Consider the following 17186-nt stretch of genomic DNA (forward strand, 5'->3'; position numbering starts at 1 on the left):
AGGAACGGTGTGACCCCCAGTGATCTTTGATGTCCACATTGTGTAAGTACATACAAAAAAAAAAAAAAAACCAGAAAACTCATAGAGAGGAGAAACCTGGTTTAAATTTTAAAATTCACTGTCATTTAATGTTTAAAGACAAATATAACTTTATAACCTTCAGACCTAATATCTGGTTGTTGGGCCAATGGTTTTTAGTAGCATACTCAGAGGGACTGTTTTAAAACAACAAAAATATAAAATACTTTATAATTAATATGTGCACATAAATTTGCTTTAGAGAACAGAAAAGAATGTTTATAGTTGCTAGTCTGTTCACATAGAATGTATATAAGTAATTTGCTCTTTGAAATATGGCAAATATTCCCACTGGTACCATATTTTATTTTCCTAAAGTGACGTCAGCAATTTTCAGCCTCACCTTTTCCCTCTTAGGACTTTGTTATTGCTCTTGACAAGAGGAGGAGTCTGATTCCCTTCCCCTTGAATATGGGATGGCTTCAGTGATATGCTTCTCCTGAACAGATTGTAGTAGAATTCACAGTGTGTGATATTCAAGGACTGTCATAAAGGTGATAGAATGTCCCATCCCTGGCTTTTTCTCTCTGGGCCCTTAGGATACAGTCCTCAGGCTGTGAGGTCTGTGTGGAGCCAGCCCATGGAGATGCTGATGGGGAATTGAGGCCTCTAGTTCTCTGGACTTGGTGTGGGGTGAGCTTTCCGGTGAGTCTAGCCATCAACCTCAAGTCTTCAGCCAAGGGCCCAGCTACCATGGGGCAAGGACCATTGCTCCTTTGTGTTCCATTAAGTCCCCAACTCCTGGAATTCATGGAGTTTTACACTGCTGAGCTTTAGGATAACCTATTATACTATAGTTATAAGTACCTTTATTTACTTACCTATTTATTTAGTAAATCTATTCTAATTTTAAATGCTTTACAAATACATATCTATAATCTGAAGTCTTAATAAACTTGCTACACGTGGTCTATACAGAATCTCTATGCACAGTAGCCACATGTGCGTTTCCACTTGTATAAGTTGATATATTCCTGAACATTTCAGTGAATGGAGAAACATTATTACACATGGATATGAGAAAAGACCAAAGTCAGATTAGTGTGTGGCAGATCGCACACCTGAGGGATAAGGCCAGACTCACTGTGTGTTTCCAGCACCAGGGTCCTGGATCCAGACAGGACTGGGTTTGGAATCCCTGCTCTACTGGGTAGCAGCTGTGTGTCTGGGGATGGGGAGGTCTACAACATCTCTGAGTCCTGATTTCTTCATCTATCCTTTGGAGATCATAGGGTTGCTGTGATTAATCAATGACCATGCACATGGCAGGCCCCCAATGTGTATGGAATCTGTCCATTTAAATACGTTTTGTAATGTTACCTTAACTTCCAATCTGGAAGACTTTCCCTGGTGACCCACTGTTGGATGGAGTTTATGGAGATGACTTTCATAGGAATTCGCTGTAGCTATTAACTGAGGTGACTTCCTAAAGACAGTCTGATCATGACTGTGGCCCCTTCTGCAACCACTGGAGAAGAGCAAATGTCCCCAGAGGGCTCTGGACCAAAGCCTCAGGCAAACTGACTTGTATCTTAGTGAGTTTCAGTTTGCTGCCGAGACTCACTTGTCTTGGCCATCTCCCTAAGAGATACACAGGAACAATTTTGCAGGATGATCATTTCCCATAGACTTTTTGAGAAGTTCCACTGTTTGTTTTGGAAAGCAGTTAGGGTAAAATAAAACCCAAAGATTTGCTTTCTTCCTCTGACAGTTTGGCTGGGTTGAGTCGGTGGCACCCGCTTTGGGGACATGCCCCGTCTCTCTCCCTCAGCCCTTCCAGGGAGAACAGGCTTGTGTGATTTTAATGTGATCGTGTCTTTACCATGTGGTCTATCAGCTGTCACCCACAGTGTGTTTGAGAGTGTCTAGAAGGGGTTTTAATTGGCAAGATCTTTAGTAAAATTTGCAAATTAGTGATCCACCGGCTGATGTTATGACAATGTCTAAACACTATCAGTGCCATTTTAAAATAATCTTTCATCGATACAACATTCATTTTAATTAGCCAGAAATTGTTGGTCTCAAGGGAAACTGCCTTCAGTTTCATGGATTCTGCATGGGGTTGCAGGATGGGTTCTGAACATTTATTTGAAAAAAAAAAATAACAAGAGTTTTATTAATTTATTTATATTTTATTCAACTTATGAGGTGCTGGTTGGTGTCCTATATGTGGTCTATAGAGAATGATAAGAACATAAACCCAGGGATATAGGCTAAAAATGTTCTTCTTTCTGTTAAAGTGGCATGATATGAAGATCAGCCAGAGAGCCTGGAGACGTGGATTTTCATCCTGTCTCAGCCAAAATTTGCCCGTATAATTCGAGGAAAGAGCAGCAGCAGCTAAATGTGATTGAGCACTTACTGTATATCAGGTATACTGCATCCATTGTTTTATTTCTTGCAGCAAGAGTATGAGGTGAGATACATCAGCATCTCCATTATAGAGAAGTGGAAACCAACTGAGTCTCAGTGAGAGGAACTGGCTTGGCCACATGCCATCTAACTTTTGAGTGGTAGAGACCCACCCTCTCTTCTTGTGAGCACTGAGCTCTATGCAACCATTTCAGTGAACTAACGTCTCCCTGAGAAGTCCCTAAATCTTCATGAGCTGAATTTTTTCTCATCTGCATATTGAAGCAAGCAGTGAGATAAGATGATGTTTTGCTTGAAGTTTAGAAAGGAGATGATTCTATATCATTTACATCTCTAGATTTCTGGGTTTTTTTTTTTTTTGGGGGGGGTTCTATTATTGTCTACATTCTCATGAAATCTGGCAGTCCCTTGTAATATCTTTGGGAGGGTGCCAAATTAATAACCTGGTACTGATTATTTTAAATGGATTAGCAGCCTTACAAGGACCATTTGTTTCTGGGTTGCTCTGAGCTTGACAATTCTCTCTAGCTTATAGAATGGATTGTGCCAACCTCAAAGGCCACCATTTTCTTTCATTCTAGTGATATTAGCAGGTTTCTAGTGGTGCTCAGCACCCTGTGGGTAGCCTGTCAGTATTTACTGGCGCTTCCTTATTGATATCTTTTATAGTATATCAGCTTAGGCATCATTTAATTTAAATTGGAACAGAATCTTGGCTCAACCCAACTGCACAAAAATGCACCACAGAACATTTTTTCTGGTATGAATTTCTGCCCTGAAGCATGAAATTTAGTACAAACTCAGCTCAGACTGCAGGATAGAGATGCCAGACGGCTGTTAAAACAGCCCCTTGCTTGGCCTTTTCTTTTATAAAAATAATTTATGACCTGCTGCTCTGAGCTTCCGGTCGTGGGCTTTGCAGGCACCCAGAGTTTTCTCTCACTTTGGTAACTACCCTAAGTTGCCTCTGTGACAACATTATCCTTGGCAGTGGCCTTAAAATATCACGAAAGGAGATTGTGGAGGTCGATTAGCTTTCTAGCCTTCGGAGACTGCTCTGGGGAGATGGATCGTTGGCAATTGGGACCTCAAGTCTCTTTAGGGTTCAAAGAGGGTGGAAGTTTCTATGCTCTTCAGGCCTCATTTGTAAAATGGGAATAATAATCCTTGCTCTGCAGAGATATTGGGAGGGTCACATGGCACTGTGACTATGGAAAGCCCAGTACAATGTCAGTATTTGCTATCAATCACTACTGTCAATCACTACAGGATCTTCTCAAGTACACTATACCAAAGGTTTTGAAATATTCTAAATGTTTAGGATTCCTATAGATTTTATTGTATCCTGAAGGACCTCATGTTTGTGGGTCTCTGATGGGACCCTGGGAAATCTGAGATACAACTTTTTAAACCATCCCATTATCTTTCTGACAAAGGCCTTCTTCAATATATTTCTTCTCTCCATCTTCCCCAAGCCATCATAGAGGAATGATTTTGTTTTTTGTTGAAGTTATTGTTGCTGTATAACAAACCATCCCAACGTTATCAAGATCAATGATTTTATTCTGCTTGTGGACTCTGTGGGTCAGGGACCTGGACAGGACATTCAGAGATGACTTCTGTTCTGCTTCTCCATGTCTGAGGTCTACCCCAGGAATCCATGAACGGTAGGGGTGACCTCCCACTGGGTGCTCAGATCCCCTGCGGAAGTCTCATGCAGGATCATCTTCTTGAGGGAATCTGGGTTTCCTGCTTGTGCCCTGGTTCCCTGGCATCTAGATAAATGAGTTTTCTCCTGTATGAGTTGGCTAAGTCAGCTGTGACAAATTACCACTGACTTACAACTTTATTCTCTCACAGCCGGGAGGCTAGAAGTAAGCAGGGTCATACTCCCTCTAAGACTTATTTGGGCTTGTGCCCGAAGAACTGCAATCCCTGCCTCTATTGTCACCTGGTCTTTCCTCTGACATGTCTGCATCTTTGTGTTCAAACCTCCTCTTTTATAAGGATGCCAGTCATTGGTTAGTGCCCATCTTAAACCTAGGATGATTTCATCTTAAGTTTCTTAACTAGTTATAGCTTCAAAGAACCAGTTTCCAATTAAGGTCACATTCTGAGGTTCCCAGTAGAAGTGAATTGGGAAGAGCGCTATTAAACACAGGGCACTGGCTCCTGCCTCAGGAACTCGTGAAATTTCCCCAACAAAGCAAGAATGTCAAAACCTACTGGGTTGCCAAACAAATATGACGAATGTCCAGTATGAACGGTTTGAAGAAAAGCAGAATAAGGTAGAGGAAAGAGAGGACAAGGCAGGGGTGGATGGAGGTGGCTCATCTTCGGATCCTGTGGCAGGGAAGGTTTCTCTGCAGAGGTGACTTCCCTGTTTTGGAAGCCGCAGGGTGTGAGCAATGCAGAATACATGAGGTGAAGCTGTGCAGGTAGGTGGAACCCCGCGTACCAAATGCCAAGGAAGGGGCAAGGTGGTGGGCTCTGAAGAGCAGCCTGGAGGTACCATCACTGGGAGATAAGAGGGAGTGGAGGGTGATGAGGTTGGAGCCACGGGGGTGGGGGGTCAGGCTGGTCATGGGCCACGTAAGTCTGTGGGCTTTCATTTAGTTGTGATGAATACTAATGGAGGTTTGGGGCAAGAAAGTAGGCTGATCTGACTTACATTCTTAAAAATTCACTGTGCCGTTGTGTGGAGACTGGAAACAGTGGCGACCATGGGACCAGGGCAATAAGCTCAAGAGTATTGTAGTCTTCAGGGCAAGAGAGGTGTTGCCTCACGCAGGCGGCTGGTGGATGCAGGGAGCATCGGGAGTGGAATGTACTCTGAGGCAGGGGTCAAGGATAATTCCACAGTTTGGGTCAGAGCCCCTGGGTAGGGTCATTTTCTGAGGTCGGGGAGAGAAGAATAGAGAGATTTGGGAGCCCAGTGGGAAATCAGGAGTTCAAGTTTGGATGCATTAACTTTGGGAGCTCCATTAGAGTTCGAACTGCCCATTGGATTTTGTGTCTGGAGGTGAGAAGAGAGGTGGGGAGGGGATTTAGAGTTGGGAGCCATCAGTGCTTAAATGGTGTGCTCAGCCATGGGACTTAAGTGAGGAAGCCACCCAGAGAGTGTGGGTGAGGAGAAGGGGACAGAACCAAGGCCCGAGGCCTTGCAACATTGAAGTCAGCAAGGTACCGGTGCCCTGAGGGCTCACACCCCTCCTAGAGCCCTCTGCTCTTCAGTTCCTTCTCACTAATCATCTTCGCCATCCTTCTTCCTCATGGATCCTGGCATTTCAGTCCCTTGGTTTTGAGGCTAAAAATTCCCTGGTTGCGTTTTACCCGTGTTTTTTTGCAAGCCTCGGAGTAGGAAGCAGCTTCTTAGTGGAAAGTCCCATCTGCTCTGTTCCTGTTCTCCACTCATGGATCTGCCTGCGTACCTGCAGGCAAATGAGGCGCGGATGGCTGAATGGGCCTGTCTTCTCTTATTCACAGTCTCCTTCCTTTCTCTGCATCCTGTGTCTGGACATATGGCCTAAAAAGCCATCGCACCTGCATAAGCACTTGTTTTCACAGACCCAGCTGTCTGGGGCTCACCTGGGCACACCTGTTACCCTTTCCTTCGAAATGCTGGCTATTGGTTTCTCTTTTTAAAGCTTCAAATCTTACAAGGGAAACTGCTAAGGTATTTAACTGCCCCCATGTGTCCACATTTCAAATGGCCTTGGTTGGCTTGGATTTGATCTTCTGCTTTGGAATGATTTGGAATTTGGTGACATGAGACACTCTGGGAATAGGAAGAGGAGGTGCAGAGATGTCTGGTTCCATTAATTGCTATTTCCACCTGATCCAGTTTATGGGACCCCAAATCAGACCTCTTGCAAGCCTGGATGGATTTGACAGGTGTAGTGGGATGGAGGTGGGTTAGGAAAAAAGGAAAAGTAGAGACTGGGGAACAATGTAAGTTAAAACGTGACCCACAGCACATTTAATGTTGCAAATGCTTCATCAAATTCCTGTCGTCCATTCATGGAAAAAAACCAGGCCATTCCTCTCTGAAGCAGAGATGTGTATTTCTCTTGGACACACACATGTGCACGCACGCGCGCGCGCACACACACACACACACACACACATGCACAGCCTTTGCCAACACTGGCTTCTTATTAAGTGCTTCAGATTTAGGATGAAAGAATATATAAGAACAGGAACCTTTTTTCCCCTGGACATGAAAGAACTCTGAGCCTGTAGAGTGTGTGCTGGCATGCATTCAAACACAAATATGTACCACAACACATTTCCCCCAGCTCAAAGCACGGCTGCAAGGGAGCCTTGGAATAGAATGAGCAGTGCCTAAATTTTTATCCCATTACCCAGTGAAATCCCTACCAAACTCAGTCTTATTCTCTGTACAAAACAACTTAGATGACTCTTGAGCTTCTCTTTGAAGCAGTAGATGTTGGCAGATACCTGTCTAATTCCCCTGGTTTTGCCGTGAAAGCCACTTCCCTACCCTAGTCATTCTCCAGCATTCTCTGTAAACTGCCCCCACCCCACCTTTGATCTGCCTTTCCCTCTTCTCCATGTTTAAAATGTAAGGTCCCTGAAATCTGGGCTGCCATGACCTCTCCTCTTTTCTGCTCCTCCCCTCAGAGCTCTGTGTTTCTTTTGCCCACCTTGTGTATTTCCATTGGCACTGGAGTCCAGCTATCCCAAGAAGAGAGGTGATTCAGCTCCAGCCCCAGTCCACAGTGCTAGGAACTGGGGTTGTGAGTCTATGATGTTCACAGCCATTGCCCACCTAGGCAGGGGGATGCCTCAAAAGACCAGAGGAGGTGCTCCTCTGAGCAGGTACTCCCACCTTCTCGGACTCAGTGTTTGTGCCCTTAGTTGGGGGTCCTTACCAGGCCTCTCTATGTGTTTCTTCAGTATCTCCCTGACCCCTGCTTGCATTAATATCACATTCGGCCATGAGAATCATGGGTATTTTGTCCCATCCACAGTCAGGGCAGGGCTGGATTCTGATTTACTGCTGCATTCTAATGTTTAGTATAAAGACTTGCACATGCAGACACTAAGCCTGTGTTTGCTAAATTCATGCATTCATTTGGTCATTCATTTGCAAATATTTATTGCCTGTTCTATGCCAGACACTGTTTTAGGTGTTGAATAAATGAACGAAAGTGGGTAGAACTGCTGCCATTCCCCCAGGCTGCTGGCCCTTTATGTTCCCCTTGAAGTTTACTTTAAAGTTATTTTACTTGGTTTATTAACAAACGATCAACTGGAGCAGGGTGTTGTTGAGGTGAGATCTGGCTGCGTCAGGAGCCCGTGTCCCTGACACTCTGATCCCCACAGCTCTCCCCCAACACCCGTTTCTATTTCTGTCTTTCTCTGCCTTTTCCATCCTGTTCCTTTTGGAGAAAGAACTGAGGACATATCCAGGGTTAGGGGACAGACACACACTGACATGTCTGCTTACCTGTCAGGGCAGGAATGGGGAGGGACTAAAAGCAAATTATGGTAAGAGTTTGGAGTCCAGCAGAGAGATGGATCCTATGAAGAAATGTTAAGCTGATGGCACAGGTGTTTCTGAGGATGGGAGGGGATTCTGGAGGTCTCACTAAACTCTCTACCCCTTGTTATTCACAGCTAGCTAAGGGGTCTCTCTAACAGATAATTCACAGCAGGGTGGGGGCTAGGCATTCCTCCTTGGTCTTAGAAGTAGCTTATGGGGCTGTTGTATGACCACAAGGATGTGAGCATCAGTGTATAGAAGGATGGGTAGGAGCTGCAACCTAGAATGGAATGAGAAATGGTCTGATGCTTCATGCATTTGAGATAACTCCTGAGGTCCCCAAGATGGCAGGAGGAACTCACGATAGCGGTGCATGTGTGGCTGCAGGGCCTATGCAGGTAGAGTTGAGTGAGGTGGCAAAAATCATTTGACTGTGACTATGGCCTCTTACCCCCAGATAAATGAAAGCAATCGACTGTTCTTATTTCTTGCCTTTTTAGATCAATGCTGTTGGCATAAGCACCTGCCTCCACACACCGCCCCACGATGGGCTTGGCTCTGTTCTCTCTCCCAGTGGCTTTCATCAACCTGCCCTTTCACCTTCAGTGACTCCCTGACTCCCTCCTCTGGCTCTCAGACCCTGCTGGATGTAGTCACCCATTTGGGAAGGTGATCTTCCGACTGTTGAGTGTCTGCCAAAGTCTGCCATTGCAAGGACTCTGCCTCCCCAACCTGGACCCAGAAAGTACAAGGGAGGTGAATGGCCCTGCCACGGCCCTAGCATCCTCAAGACCAGGGGACTTTTGTGTGTATATTGTCCTGGAGACTACAAAGTGTGGGTTCATTCTTTTCCTCACTTTCAAATGTAGTTTCCCCACTGGAAGGACGAGATACCTTTATTGGGGCACCTCTGCATGAGTAATTCACTTGCCTTAAATCACTCCTCTTGGGTGAACTTGAACTTGAAAGGTGAACAAAAGCAAAACAAACAAACAAAAAAACAAAACAAAACCATGGGGAAGCCCACCCTATGAATCTCTAGATTGAGCACTTCAGAGCAGGAGTGATAGATTGTCAGCGTAAGCTTTTTGATGGGGAAAGCACTCTATGCGATGCTCTGGTTGATGTTCATATGTACACGAATCTCGGGGGATCCTGTTAAAATGTAGATCCTGACTGGGTGGATGTGTGATGGAGACCGGGATGCTATATTTCTATCAAGCTCCCAGGCGATGATGTTGGTCTAGGGACCACAAAGAACACCACGGCCTGAAATGACAATACCACCTGTTTCTTTCAGGCAATGCAATCCCTTCCCAAAATGTTGAATGAGTTTATTGGATCTGCTATTTGAAAGAGAAAAGGAAGTTTTTTTTTATAACTGAAAAGGAAATCATTCCAAAGTGGAATTCAGTGGCATAAATAAAGTTTTGTGAATGATGTTCTTGTTTTCCCACAACTGCTTCAAAAATGCTGCAGAGACGGCCCAGGAATCTGGTGGGTATACGCATAAGGGATGGATATTGTTATGACCAGCAATACACCATCCAGAAATCATCAGAGGAGATTAAAAAACAGGCCAGTGCAATAAGGTGGAGCAGAATTATGAGAATCAGCAGAAGTAACGAAGTACATCATTTGCAGAATCAGAGTGGGGACAACGGCTCCCTCATCCCCTTTCATTTCTCCATCAAGCTGAGTCGCTGAGGGCTCAGAGTGGTATTTGCCACTCAAGCGTGAGCCCAGCTGGTTGCTCAACCTCCACCAGGGTACATTTTTTTCCTTGGTGTTTGTTCCCCAGGGTTTACTCTGGGTGATGCTAGAAGATAACTTGTTATCATTACCAAACCCTGCTGTGGTCCCCCTGTAGTCCTCACACAGAACCCAGCCACCAGTGCAGCGCACTGAGATTAGTCCCAATGTAGATGCCAAAAAAAGGAAAGAGCTGGTTCCTGCCCTTCTGGGTCTTCTAAGATAGCTGAGAAGAGTTGTATTCTTAAGATCACTAACCATATCCAGCAGGAAGTAAGTTCCCAGTGTGTGATCCACATGATAAGCCTGTGGACTGATGAGGAAATGGGGAAACTTTTTAATGAGGTGATCAGAAGGGCTTCATCAAGAAGGTAGGTTGATTCATTCCTTGAGGGGAGAGAAGGATTGAACAGTGCCTGGGGTGAAGGTGTCAAGGCAGTACAATTTCCCAGATTTCTTTCTGGTAATGGCTTGGGGAGAAGAGGAGAGCTGAGCTGGGCTTTATTTTGATGATAGAAGTTATCAATGACCCTTATTGTAACTCAGCTCACTTTGATAGAAGGTTTCTAGTTCCTGCGAATGCTACATGGAAACAGGTACAGATTATGATATAGTTAAAAACTACCTTCTTTATTTTTTTCTTGAAAACATGCTTTACATGGAGATACTTTAATCAGGTACTATCTCTGTGTATTTCAGGAAACCCCTTAGCACCTGATTTTCAGCTTTAAAATTTCAGACCCCAAGCATTCAATTTTTTAAACATTGGCAGAAATAGATTAATAAAGGCAGGGCCAGACAAACTCCATAATGTTATTTAATCTCTCTCTCTCTCTCTCTCTCTCTCTCTCTCCCACACACACACACACACACACACACATACACACACACAAGCATTTTTTTTTTTAAACTTCAGGCTTCACATTTCAAAGTTTTATCAAACTGTCCCCCCCCATAATTTAAACCATTGTTTTCCAAGGGAAATTTAATAATAAGAGCTGCCATGTGTTTTTGCTTAATTTTGGAAGCCTCTGTTATGCAGGCAAAGATTCTCATTTGAAAATAATTCCTGTCCTTATTCAAAAACTGCCAGGGGAGTAAGATTTAAAAAACATGCTGCAGCTCTCAAGTTTATGTTTTGCCTAAAGCCAAGCAGCGCTGGAAGATCAAAGTTTAGAGTGTAGTTCTAAAGTTAGAACCAGTTCCTTGCAACACGCTCACAAATGGGGGGCTGAGGCCCAGCAGCTGCCTGTCGGGGTCTCCGGTAATTAGCCTGGGTACAGGCAGAGGCCCCGGCCCCTCCCCTGGGCAGGGCCCAGGCCTCAGGGCTCCTGTCACCTGGGAAGTGGATCCTACAGAGTTGAGGCAGGCCTAGCATTTTTAGACCACATGTGCCCACTGTGCAGTCTTCCTGCATTCCTGAGTTTGCAAGGGAGCAGGAATCGAACACACCGCCTGTGCTTGCTGTGTGCTGTGTCTGCCCTTAGTGGGGGCTGTTTTGTCAACATGACAGACTGATCAAATAATGTTGAAATACGGGCAAAGTGGGGCCTGTTTGCTATTCTCGAGCTATCTCTTGTTCTCTTAAAAATGAACTTATGTGTGTGTGTGCACGTGTGTGCATGTGTGTATTTTTCTTAAGCCTTATTTCCCTCTTCCTTTGTCAAATCCCTAATTCAAACTTTAGTAGAACTGATTGCAGATTGTGACCTTTTAGAGGATCAAAAGACATTCAGAGGCAGGTGCGGGACTCCCAGGCCATCTCCATCGCTCCTTTCTTCCTTCTGGGAAGTTCTGCTTGCATGGGGTGAGCAAGGTTGAATTTAAAGTCTGGGGTTCAGAAATCTTAAGTGTCCAGAGAGGTGTGAATCCAATATCAATGTGATTTTTCACAGAAAAGGTTAAGTCTTGCACAACTGAAAATGAACTTGACCTGCAAAATGCACCCAACTTGAGCCAGAAGTGCATGCTGAACTTTGAAAAGCTGGCAAATGGGGATGGGAAGTCCCAACCTTTGCCCTGGGATTTGATCTGCTGGAATCCCACTGAGGGTGAGCATTCCACATGCAGTCCCTGACAGCTCCCAGTGCCATTGAGGCTTCCCCTTGATTGCCCGTCCCCTGGCAGCTGTTCAAAGAGAAGCCCATGAAGCAGCTGTCTATTTTCAACACAAGAGTGCTCCCCACCACTTTTCAATTTCAGGTAGATGGTTTTTACACAGAGCCTTGGTTTTACATAGGCTTCTAACTTTGTAGGCCTTGATAGCCTCCTTAGTGCAGTAGATAACAGGACAAACAGGTGAGCTGCTAAGCTTCGCTCAAGCTGTCCGTTTAGCTATTTTTACCCTTGGAACGCTGAATCAGCTCTCTCTCTTCCTTTTCTAGAACAGAAGAGATCAGCTCCCTTGGAACAAGAGGCAACAGGAGATGGCCTTTACCTAATAATTCACCTTAATGTTTTGTATAGCCATCTTGGGAGAAATAGACTTTTTTCCTTACATTGTTCAGAGTGGTGGAGTCCCCAGGAGAGTTCCACACCTCTCCAGACAGATGGGCATGCTCAGGTAGCAGAAGCCTCCTCTGTGTTAGATGCCAGGCCTAAGCTCCATTCTTAGGTGGGAATGGCAAGTTACTCCAATCCCTCTCTGTCTCTTCGAATTCCAGCCCTAAGAGCTGCTTTAGGTAGAGGCCTGAGTATATTGATGGTGAAGGAGTTTAAGATTGTTGGGGCTGTTGTTAAGGGGTGAGTATATTCTGCATGTGAGGACATGGATTTGGAGGTGGGAACAATGCCCAGAGTTATATGCTGAGTCCTGTGCCCATCAAACACACTTGTTAAAGCCCTGCCTCTCAGAACCTCAGAATATAGCTATATTTGGAGAAGGGTCTTTAAAGAGGTAATTAAGTTAAAATGAGATCGGTGGGGTAGACCCTAATCTAGTTTGGATGGTGTCCTTATAAAAAGAAATGAGGACACAGGAACTCATGGGGAAAAGACAGTCATTTATAAGTCAGGGAGGGGCCCCAGAAGAACCTAACCCTGGTGACACTCTTGACTTCAGGCTTCTAGCCTCCAGAACTGTGAGAAAATAAATGTTGAAGCCACTTAGTCGGTGGTACTTTGTTATCGTAGCCCTTGCAGTCTAATATAGGTTTGGAGAGTCCAAGTGTGATGTGAAGCCAGCATCTGACATACCTGTTCTCTAAGCAGACCTGGATGGCTATTGCTAGAAGATAGAGAATAAACAGAGTCCATTTCATTTGATAAATTTAATGAACTATTTGTTTGGGGGATTAAATTTTTTGAAAAAAGGAACTATTGTATCCTAAGGACATGAACTTGTGCATTTTTTATTGTGGGGGGAAAAAAAAAGCCTGACACTACCAAACTGGCAATCTCTGCCAAGACCAGGTGCATTACAGATTGGTGTGTGGGCTTTTGTGAATTGGTTGCATATAAATGAGGAACATTTAAATAAAAAGGAGATCTAGAAACTTTCACTAGTTTGGGGCTTTTATTTATAGCTACTTATGCACAAAGCCCATTTCCCTTCCCATGTGAGTTTGTGTCATGTCAGTCTAACAGGCTTCTAGAAAATACGGTTGAATTCAGTGTTCAGATAGTGTGCACCAGACCCTCCTGTAGGTGAGAATGCAGAGACTGGGGGATACGAAAAGGAGCCTGAGGGGGAAACTGGTGTGGCAAAGGGTGGAATTTGGTGGAAAGGGACTGGGCTGAGAATCAAAGCCTGTGATTTTTCCCAGCTGAAGTTGGAAGCTTCAGGTTATTGGGCATATTAGACATATTCTATAACCTTCCAGGACTATCAGGTCCTCACCTTCAAAATGAAGTGCTGGACTGAGAAATGTTAAAACTACTTCTCACTCATTCTAGGAACTCAGAAGGTCAAGAACAGAGGAAGCCATGGCTTTTGGAGTGGAGTAAGGTGTCCCCACCTGGCCTGGCCTGATATCCCCATTCAGCCAAGGAACACCATCCTGTCCTGAAACAGGCTGTGTGTGTGTGTGTGTGTGTGTGTGTGTGTGTGAATGCATGTGCGTGTGATATCTCCCCGCAGAACACATTGGAACCTGGCCACACACAGCCCCCTCTGCCACCTTGTCCCTCCCAGGCCACACATTCTTACTTCACCCTCCCCACTCTGCTCAGATATTCACTGCTAGTGACATCTTTCTAGCTCCAGGAACTACTCACAAGAGGGCTTTTTAACCCTGAAGTTCTGTTTGGGTCTTTTTCTCTTCCTATCTAGGAGGATTTGAGTGAGGGTCTGACTTTGCTCGTCTCTCACTTCTGCATGGACCAAGGTTCCTAGGTCAAGCTGCTGGAGATGTAAAGGAAGCAATGTCCATGCAGTGAGCTCATGGCATCTGTGGGCTCTCTTCCCATCTACACTGATGCCTGCTCCCTGTGTCAGCACTTAGTAGGTATGGCCTCATGTTGCCCATGCGTGCCTTACCTCCACAGCCACAGGGTGAAATTCGGGACACATTCAATCAGACCTGCCTATGTTCTGACTCCACTCTATGCTATCATTATTTTTTAATTGATTTTATTTTTTAAATACATGGCAGCGGAATGCATTACAATTCTTATTACACATATATACCACAATTTTTCATATCTCTGTTTGTATATAAAGTATGTTGACACCCAATTTGTGTCTTCATACATTTGATAATGATGTCCATCACATTCCACCATCCTTGCTAATCCCCTGCCTGCTTCCTTTCCCTCCCACCCCTCTGCCCTATCTCGAATTCATTTATTCCTCCCATGCTCCCCCTCCCTACCCCACTATGAGTCAGCCTCCTTATATCCAAGAAAACATTTGGCATTTGTTTTTTGGGGGATTGGCTAACTTTTTTAGCATTAACTTCTCCAACTCCATCCATTTACCTGCAAATGCCATGATTTTATTCTCTTTTATTGCTGAGTAAAATTTCATTGTGTATATATGCCGCATTTTTTGTCCATCTACAACATTTATTATTGATTGATTAATTATTGGCTTATGATCTTTACCAAGTGGCCCTGCCTTCAATGACTTCCTACTAACAGGGACTCTTAGGATGAAGACAGTATTATCATTCATGTTCAATGTATCTTTGATTGGAGTATTTACCTATTTTTAAATAGCCGTGACAATGCTGAATGGGCCTACATAAAAACAACCTCATTGTTCATGTTGGAAAGAAAACTGGGCTCCTTGATATGGCAACTTGATTCCACCCTGATTGTCAGTGGGAGGCAAAGATTTCCTAGAAAGACTATATCCAAATGAATAGACTCATAGGAGTGCAATTATTTGTATCTTTCCAAAGAGTAATAAAAAGAAAGTGCTATTCAATGGAAATTTACAAAACATATGGGCTTCAGGGAAGTTGGGGGAATATTAATGTCCAGTTAAATTGCTCTTGTTTCTTGGAGAATGTGTTTGGAGAGGAAGGATTGGACACCTGAGTGGATTTGGACCCAGGCCTTTGCTTTAAGGGTGAGGGAACTGGAGATGCTTGGCATGAGGAAGAGAAAATTCTGGGTTACAAAGCAGCAGTCTTAAAATATCTGAGGGGTTGGCGTGTGAAAGAGGAAATGTGTTTGTTCAGGGAGGCACCAGTGGGCAGAATTACAACCTGTGGGTAAAGAGCACAGGAAGAAAGATGTTGTTCCAATGCTAGGACAAGTTTTCTAGCAATGAGCTCTGGATGGACCAAAGCAGAGATGGAGGATTACTGTTGAGTGGGGGATTGGAGTCAGAATGACAACCAGAGGCTCTTCTTGTGTGGGGATTTATGGTTCTTTAAACTTGGATCCATATTTCTAAAGAATGGCTCCAATTCTAACACATCTCAAAATGACAGAGAATTCTAGATAATTTGAAATAAAACCACAACTGTAAACCAGGTTATTTGGAAATGTTTTCATTCACCATTAGTTTCTGGTACTGCAAAAATGACTGAGAGCCAATCAAATCCCAAGGAAAAGGTGAGAGTCTCAGACTCATACATGGAAGCCTTCAGGTAGAGAGGAGTTACAGTGAGTCACCCGCATGGCTGGTGGGGTCTCGTGGACAACTTTTGGGAGGGCAGAGGTAATTATCTGAGGAACGAAGCCAAAAGGAGGCAGCTGGGGCATGAGGGATCTTGTAACTCTCTCTGCTCTTTGTATGGCACTGGCTTCAGTGAGCCATACTTTGTAGAGTCTGTGGAAAGTTACTGAACCTCCTCTGTTCCACCTGTGAAATGGGTGCAGTAGAAGTGGCAACCACTAGGGGGTGCTGCAGTGAGGGTAACCATCTAGCAACTGCAGGACTCTGTGGCATGCAGAAGGCAGTCAAGGGAAAAGGAAGATCTTGCTTATTAGAACTTCCATGCAGCAGTAGCTGGTGAAATTGAATTGCTTGCCCTATTAAAGAACAAACAAATAACAACCACAAAACCTACTGTGATCAGGGGGGTGTATGGTTTGCCTCCTCTTTGTGTGAATACTGCTTTTTTTTTTTTTTCAGTTCTGAAGATGGAACCCCAGGGCCTCACACATGCTAGGCAAGTGGTCTACCACTGAGCTACATCCCAAGCCCACAGTTGGTATTTTTATAAGACTTTCTTTCTTGGGAAAATATCAATGATTAGGTCCCTTTGAGATTCAACAAAAAGTAAAATAAATGCAAGAAAGATGGGTGGTGGGTGCCGTCTTTATTTGTTATACAACAGCTCCTTCAAAACACCAGCTAGCATGAAATCACCTGAATCCACTTAGCTACTCTCAGTCCATTCGTGAAAAACTATACTTTGGCTCACTGCTAGAAATGCTAGTCTTCTCAGTTTAGATGAGAAAGTCTACTTGTCTAGCTCTGTCACCAATTAATCAGGACTGAAAATGAAATCACCCTGGCCCTTCACGTTCATCAGGATGTGTTTAGCTGTATGTAATTAATAAGAACTCTAACTCAAAGCATCTTAGAAATTAAGGTGATATGTTGTTTTGCCTAGCAAAAAGCATTGACATAGTATATTGCTGCTACAGCCCTATGATGTCACAGAGGACCCTTTCCATCATTTTGCTTGGAGGTGGCCATGGACTTAGGCCAGCCTACCTTAGGCCTGCAGGATGGCTGCAATAGCCCAGCCATCACTTTTGGTTATTCCTGTTATTCCTTCTTGGGATAAAATGAGCCTTTTCCATCAGTCCGTAGAAGAACTTCCCTGTTATCTTACTAGCCAGACTTATGTCACTGCCAGTCCCAGGCAAGGCGAGTAGAATGGAGGTGGTTGGCTTTGAACTGATAACAACAAACTTAAAGGGCCAGATGGTAAACATTTCAGGCTTTGTTGTCCATGAGGCAAAATTAAGGACGTTATGTGGTATTTATATAATCCTTTAAAATAAAACCATTACGAAAAGTAGAAACCATTTTGGTAGTCAGGAATCTCCAGAGAAACAGAAATATTTGGAT

General features: G+C 44.2%; 1 long non-coding RNA gene across 2 annotated transcripts in view; it reads left to right on the forward strand.

Annotated features, from left to right (window-relative positions):
- The window catches only part of LOC125617716, a 48249-nt gene that overhangs the window by 19917 nt on the left and 11146 nt on the right, over positions 1-17186 (forward strand). For both annotated transcript variants that reach the window (XR_007348806.1, XR_007348807.1), the window contains exon 4: positions 618-723. This is a non-coding gene — a long non-coding RNA (uncharacterized LOC125617716). The remainder of the gene's footprint in view (positions 1-617; positions 724-17186) is intronic.

This window comes from Marmota marmota, unplaced genomic scaffold (genome assembly GCF_001458135.2).
Source record: "Marmota marmota marmota unplaced genomic scaffold, marMar, whole genome shotgun sequence".
NCBI classification, from domain to species: domain Eukaryota; kingdom Metazoa; phylum Chordata; class Mammalia; order Rodentia; family Sciuridae; genus Marmota; species Marmota marmota.